Here is a 6,000-nt window from a genome sequence, read left to right on the forward strand (position 1 = left end):
CCTCCGGGCCGTTCTCCCAGAGATTCTGGGAGAGCTGTTGCGCCCTACCCCTCCGGTACCGGCGGTGCTTGCGCCTCCGGTACCGTCGAGCGTGGCGCCGGCTGGCCCATCGCCCAGGTTGAGGTCCCCGACGTCAGTACCGCGTGCGGTGCCGACCGCGGCCACCTCCCAGGAAGGCTCCCCGACTACGTCGGCGGAGGGAGCTTCGCCGATGCGGGCGAGGGAGTCTACCTCTCGACGCCCCCACCGTGGACGGGGTTCCACCGAGTCGAGCAGGGCGAGGTTGCAGACACAGGTCCGTGAACTTGTGTCTGACACCGAGGGTGAGGCCTCGTGGGAGGAAGAGGAGGACCCCAGATATTTCTCTGACGAGGAGTCTGAGGGTCTTCCTTCTGATCCTACTCCCTCTCCTGAAAGACAGCTTTCTCCTCCCAAGAGTCTGTCTTTTGCTTCCTTTGTCCGGGAGATGTCTACGGCCATCCCCTTCCCGGTGGTTGTGGAGGACGAGCCCAGGGCTGAAATGTTTGAGCTCCTGGACTATCCTTCTCCACCTAAGGAAGCGTCCACTGTTCCCTTGCACCATGTCCTGAAAAAGACATTGCTTGCGAACTGGACCAAGCCACTAAGTAATCCCCACATTCCCAAGAAGATCGAGTCCCAGTACCGGATCCATGGGGACCCAGAGCTGATGCGCACCCAGTTGCCTCATGACTCTGGAGTTGTGGATTTGGCCCTAAAGAAGGCTAAGAGTTCTAGGGAGCATGCTTCGGCGCCCCCGGGCAAAGACCCTAGAACCTTAGACTCCTTTGGGAGGAAGGCCTACCATTCTTCTATGCTCGTGGCCAAGATCCAGTCTTACCAGCTCTACACGAGCATACACATGCGGAACAATGTGCGGCAGTTGGCGGGCTTGGTTGATGCTCTTCCCCCTGAGCAAGCCAAGCCTTTTCAGGAGGTGGTCAGGCAGCTGAAGGCGTGCAGAAAATTCCTGGCCAGAGGAGTTTATGACACTTTTGATGTTGCGTCCAGGGCCGCTGCTCAAGGTGTGGTGATGCGCAGGCTCTCATGGCTGCGTGCCGCCGACCTGGAGAATAGACTCCAGCAGCGGATTGCGGACTCGCCTTGCCGTGCGGACAACATTTTTGGAGAAAAAGTCGAGCAGGTGGTAGAGTCTCTCCACCAGCGGGACACCGCATTCGACAAGTTCTCCCGCCGGCAGCCTTCAGCCTCTACCTCTACAGGTAGAAGATTTTTCGGGGGAAGGAAGACTGGTCCCTATGCTTCTGGTAAGCGTAGGTACAATCCTCCTTCCCGACAGCCTGCGGCCCAGGCTAAGCCCCAGCGCGCTCGCTCTCGTCAGCAGCGTGCGCCTCAGCAAGGCCCCGCGGCTCCCCAGCAAAAGCAAGGGGCGAGCTTTTGACTGGCTCCAGCAGAGCATAGCCGACATCCAAGTGTCAGTGCCGGGCGACCTGCCGGTCGGGGGGAGGTTGAAAGCTTTTCACCAAAGGTGGCCTCTCATAACCTCCGACCAGTGGGTTCTGCAAATAGTCCGGCAAGGATACACCCTCAATTTGGCCTCAAAACCTCCAAATTGTCCACCGGGAGCTCAGTCTTACAGCTTCCAGCACAAGCAGGTACTTGCAGAGGAACTCTCCGCCCTTCTCAGCGCCAATGCGGTCGAGCCCGTGCCATCCGGGCAAGAAGGGCTGGGATTCTATTCCAGGTACTTCCTTGTGGAAAAGAAAACAGGGGGGATGCGTCCCATCCTAGACCTAAGGGCCCTGAACAAATATCTCGTAAAAGAAAAGTTCAGGATGCTTTCCCTGGGCACCCTTCTCCCCATGATTCAGCAAAACGATTGGCTATGCTCTCTGGACTTGAAGGATGCCTACACGCACATCCCGATACTGCCAGCTCACAGACAGTATCTGCGATTTCAGTTGGGCACACGCCACTTCCAGTACTGTGTGCTACCCTTTGGGCTCGCCTCTGCTCCCAGGGTGTTCACGAAGTGCCTAGCTGTGGTAGCAGCGGCACTTCGCAGGCTGGGGGTGCACGTGTTCCCATATCTCGACGATTGGCTGGTGAAGAACACATCCGAGGCAGGAGCCCTGCAGTCCATGCAGATGACTATTCGCCTCCTGGAGCTACTGGGGTTTGTGATAAATTACCCAAAGTCCCATCTTCTCCCAGTGCAGAAACTCGAATTCATAGGAGCCCTGCTGGATTCTCGGACTGCTCGCGCCTATCTCCCAGAGGCGAGAGCCAACAACTTGTTGTCCCTCGTCTCGCGGGTGCGTGCGTCCCAGCAGATCACAGCTCGGCAGATGTTGAGATTGCTGGGCCACATGGCCTCCACAGTTCATGTGACTCCCATGGCCCGCCTTCACATGCGATCTGCTCAATGGACCCTGGCCTCCCAGTGGTATCAGGCCGCTGGGGGACTAGAGGACGCGATCCACCTGTCCACGAGTTTTCTCAAATCCCTGTATTGGTGGACGATTTGCTCCAATTTGACTCTGGGACGTCCCTTCCAAATTCCTCAGCCGCAAAAAGTGCTGACCACGGATGCGTCTCTCCTGGGATGGGGAGCTCATGTCGATGGGCTTCACACCCAAGGAAGTTGGTCCCTCCAAGAACGCGATCTACAGATCAATCTTCTGGAGTTGCGAGCGATCTGGAACGCTCTGAAGGCTTTCAGAGATCGGCTGTCCCACCAAATTATCCAAATTCAGACAGACAACCAGGTTGCCATGTACTATGTCAACAAGCAGGGGGGCACCGGATCTCGCCCCCTGTGTCAGGAAGCCATCAGCATGTGGCTCTGGGCTCGCCGTCTCGGCATGGTGCTCCAAGCCACATATCTGGCAGGCGTAAACAACAGTCTGGCCGACAGGTTGAGCAGGATTATGCAACCTCACGAGTGGTCGCTCAGTTCCAGGGTAGTGCGACAGATCTTCCAAGCATGGGGCACCCCCTTGGTGGATCTCTTCGCATCTCGAGCGAACCACAAAGTCCCTCAGTTCTGTTCCAGGCTTCAGGCCTCCGGCAGACTAGCATCGGATGCCTTCCTCCTGGATTGGGGGGAGGGCCTGCTGTATGCTTATCCTCCCATCCCTCTGGTGGGGAAGACTTTGTTGAAACTCAAGCAAGACCGAGGCACCATGATTCTGATTGCTCCTTTTTGGCCGCGTCAGATCTGGTTCCCCCTTCTTCTGGAGTTATCCTCCGAAGAACCGTGGAGATTGGAGTGTTTTCCGACCCTCATCACACAGGACGAGGGGGCGCTTCTGCATCCCAACCTCCAGTCTCTGGCTCTCACGGCCTGGATGTTGAGGGCGTAGACTTTGCCTCTTTGGGTCTGTCAGAGGGTGTCTCCCGCATCTTGCTTGCTTCCAGGAAAGACTCCACTAAGAGAAGTTACTTCTTCCATTGGAGGAGGTTTGCCGTCTGGTGTGACAGCAAGGCCCTAGATCCTCGCTCTTGTCCTACACAGACCCTGCTTGAATACCTTCTGCACTTGTCTGAGTCTGGCCTCAAGACCAACTCTGTAAGAGTTCACCTTAGTGCAATCAGTGCATACCATTACCGTGTGGAAGGTAAGCCGATCTCAGGACAGCCTTTAGTTGTTCGCTTCATGAGAGGTTTGCTTTTGTCAAAGCCCCCTGTCAAGCCTCCTACAGTGTCATGGGATCTCAATGTCGTTCTCACCCAGCTGATGAAACCTCCTTTTGAGCCACTGAATTCCTGCCATCTGAAGTACTTGACCTGGAAGGTCATTTTCTTGGTGGCAGTTACTTCAGCTCGTAGAGTCAGTGAGCTTCAGGCCCTGGTAGCCCAGGCCCCTTACACCAAATTTCATCATAACAGAGTAGTCCTCCGCACTCACCCTAAGTTTTTGCCAAAGGTGGTGTCGGAGTTCCATCTGAACCAGTCAATTGTCTTGCCAACATTCTTTCCCCGTCCTCATTCCTGCCCTGCTGAACGTCAGCTGCACACATTGGACTGCAAGAGAGCATTGGCCTTCTACCTGGAGCGGACACAGCCCCACAGACAGTCCGCCCAATTGTTTGTTTCTTTTGATCCCAATAGGAGGGGAGTGGCTGTAGGGAAACGCACCATATCCAATTGGCTAGCAGATTGCATTTCCTTCACTTACGCCCAGGCGGGGCTGGCTCTTGAGGGTCATGTCACGGCTCATAATGTTAGAGCCATGGCTGCGTCGGTAGCCCACTTGAAGTCAGCCTCCATTGAAGAAATTTGCAAAGCTGCGACGTGGTCATCTGTCCACACATTCACATCTCATTACTGCCTGCAGCAGGATACCCGACGCGACAGTCGGTTCGGGCAGTCAGTTCTTCAGAACCTGTTTGGGCTTTAGGATCCAACTCCACCCCCCGAGGGCCCTGTTTGTTCTGTTCCAGGCTACACTCTCAGTTAGTTGGTAAATTTTTTAGGTCAATCTCAGTTATGTCCTCGCCGTTGCGAGGCCCAATTGACCATGGTTGTTGTTTTGAGTGAGCCTGGGGGCTAGGGATACCCCATCAGTGAGAACAAGCAGCCTGCTTGTCCTCGGAGAAAGCGAATGCTACATACCTGTAGAAGGTATTCTCCGAGGACAGCAGGCTGATTGTTCTCACAAACCCGCCCGCCTCCCCTTTGGAGTTGAGTCTTCCCTTGAAGTGTATTGTTTTGCTACATACTGGACTGGCCGGCTCGAGCCGGTTTCGGGCGGGAAGACGGCCGCGCATGCGCGGTGCGCATGGGTGCGCGAGGACTAGCAAAGGCCTTTGCTAGTAAACTTTCCGATGGAGGGGGCTGCCGAGGATGTCAACCCATCAGTGAGAACAATCAGCCTGCTGTCCTCGGAGAATACCTTCTACAGGTATGTAGCATTCGCTTTACTGTTAACCTTCTCTTTGCTTCATGTACAATTTCTCATTCATAATAGATTTTCTAAATGTTAAACATCCATAGCTATCCAAGTATGTTTATGATACTATATTTTAAAATTGGATTCTTACAACAAATTATTTTCTTATGCTTTATTCTTTATTATGTTTCCTATACTGTTTTTTGAAAGCCACATTGAACTCAAACTTGTTTGGGATAATGTGGGATATAAATGTCCCAAATAAATAAATAAAATGTCTAGAAAATATCGCTGCAGTGTTACGGCTAAAGATTAATTTTGTTATCCAACGCATTTGTGTCTCGCAGGTGCTTTTAAACCGAGAAGCAGACATGACCTGGATGAAGACCTAATGTTGCAATACCTCTATCTTCCATTTTGTGTATGTATATATATATGTGTATATTCCAAATGATGTAAAATATGCTATTTATGTCTGGAATTATTATTTATTTTGATTTAATATTTTTGTACGTAAAATGGTTCTATTAAGGCTGCTTTTCCTGTTTTGTTTCTAAAACCTTGCAGTCCCATCACTGCATTTTACGTATGCTGCATCATATGTAGCACTGTTACAATGCGACATTGCGACCTCGCTCAACTTCACTGTTTACCTTTTATGCATTTCCGGTTGCTACTGGTTAAACAGCCTTTTAAGGTGCTACACAAGTCCCGCCATGGGGATTGTTGATATTTCTAGAAAGTGTTTTTCTAAGGAAGTGAAACAGAGTAGTAGCTACTTTTCAGACCTACAGCATCAGAATTAAAATGTCACATGGACAATTTTAATTTAACATTTAATAATCACAATATCATTGTCTACTTGGGGTTGAACAGCAGATGTACAAAGACTCTCAAAGTTGCAGTTCTTAACAGGTCCTAACTCACAGTATAGTAATTGCAAAACTCTGTGTTAACTCTTATAGGCATTCTCAAAAGTGTCCCATTCAATTAATGCAAAGAAAACATTTTTTAGCATGTGTTAACTCTAAGGTAGAGGTCTATAAGATAAAGAGTGGAATGGAACGGGTCGATGTGGAGCGTCTGTTTACGCTTTCCAAAAATAGTAGGACAAGGGGGCATGCGAT

At 51.7% G+C, this 6,000-nt stretch overlaps 1 protein-coding gene across 1 annotated transcript in view; it reads left to right on the forward strand.

Annotated features, from left to right (window-relative positions):
• The window catches only part of ADAMTS9 (ADAM metallopeptidase with thrombospondin type 1 motif 9), a 273,702-nt gene extending 268,414 nt beyond the window's left edge, over window positions 1-5,288 (forward strand). The window contains 1 exon segment of the mRNA XM_030205247.1: window positions 5,221-5,288. The gene's annotated coding sequence lies outside the window, so the exon portion shown is untranslated.
• Window positions 5,289-6,000: the final 712 nt, after the last annotated feature.

This window comes from Microcaecilia unicolor, chromosome 6, assembly GCF_901765095.1.
Source record: "Microcaecilia unicolor chromosome 6, aMicUni1.1, whole genome shotgun sequence".
Classification (NCBI taxonomy): domain Eukaryota; kingdom Metazoa; phylum Chordata; class Amphibia; order Gymnophiona; family Siphonopidae; genus Microcaecilia; species Microcaecilia unicolor.